This window comes from Cynara cardunculus, assembly GCF_001531365.2.
Source record: "Cynara cardunculus var. scolymus isolate 2C chromosome LG 3, CcrdV1, whole genome shotgun sequence".
Lineage (NCBI taxonomy): Eukaryota > Viridiplantae > Streptophyta > Magnoliopsida > Asterales > Asteraceae > Cynara > Cynara cardunculus.
In genome coordinates this window covers 27418239-27419507 of record NC_037530.1, presented here as the reverse complement: position 1 = coordinate 27419507, position 1269 = coordinate 27418239, and the positions used below count along the sequence as shown (strand labels likewise).

The window sequence follows — 1269 nt, the reverse complement described above, 5'->3', positions numbered from 1 at the left end:
ATATGACCGCTCTTCATTTTGAACTAAAACCGATTATGTTTCACATGCTGCAAACAAACAGACAATTTGCCGGATTACCTTCGGAGGACCCACACTTACATTTGAAATCCTTTATGGAAATCACTGATGTTTTCCTGATCCCGGGAGTGTCTAATGACGCTCTGAGACTCACTTTATTCCCATTTTCTCTGAGGGATTGGGCTAAGGCATGGTTCAATTCATTAACTCCGGGGTCTGTGCCTTCATGGAGTAATATGGCGGAAAAGTTTTTGCGAAAATATTTCCCACCAATTAGGAACGCTAAGTCCAGAAATGAAATTTGCCTTTTTAAACAAATGGACGATGAAGCTGTTCCTGACGCTTGGGAAAGGTTCAAAAAGTTGTTAATGAGATGCCCTCACCATGGCATCCCGTACTATATTCAACTCGAGACGTTTTACAATGAGTTAAATCCTATGGCAAAACAAATGCTCGATGCGACTGCGGGCGGAGCCTTTACAGCTATGACCTACAATGAAGGATATGAGATCCTAGAGAAAATTTCTGCGAACAATGGACATTGGGCTGATCCACGTGCTCAATCGCAAAAGAAGACTGTTGGAATACATGATGTAGATGCATATACTGCATTAACAACACAACTCACTTCCATGGCCACCATGCTTAAAAACCTTACTTCTGGCCAAGGAGTGCAGCCAGCTGTTACTACACCTATTCCAAAAGTCCTTTTAGTGCAATGTGTTTGTTGTGGTGGGGAACATTCGTATGAACACTGTCCTCATAATTCTGAATCYATAAACTTTGTTCATAATGGATCTGGTCCCTATACCAACAATTACAATGCAAGTTGGAAACAACACCCAAATTTTTCATGGAACAGTCCAAGTTTGAATCCACCCGGTCATAAGCAACAAGGAACCTCTAATTTTCAACCTCAACAGCATGCAAGYAGTTCTCAAACTCATCACCAAAGTTTTCAAACTACTCAACCACCTTTTCAAAACAAGCCACCTTCACAAACCGATTTATCATCTTCTTTGGAAGTAATGATAAAAGGGTTATTTGCACAAGCTCAATCTCAAAATCAAGCTTTGATAACCCAACAGAAATCTCAAAATCAAGCTTTGATAACCCAACAGAACTCTCAAAATCAATCTTTGTTCAATCAACAAAGTGCTGCCATCAGAAACCTAGAAACGCAAGTCAGTCAACTTGCTCTCAATCATAACAATAGAGCCCTTGGTACTTTACCTAGTAACACAGAAGTCC

General features: G+C 40.4%; 1 non-coding gene across 1 annotated transcript; it reads right to left on the bottom strand.

Moving 5' to 3' along the window:
• Positions 1 to 302: 302 nt before the first annotated feature.
• LOC112510584 lies at positions 303 to 409 on the bottom strand. The gene has a single exon (XR_003068962.1). It is a non-coding gene; the product is annotated as a small nucleolar RNA R71 (small nucleolar RNA).
• Positions 410 to 1269: the final 860 nt, after the last annotated feature.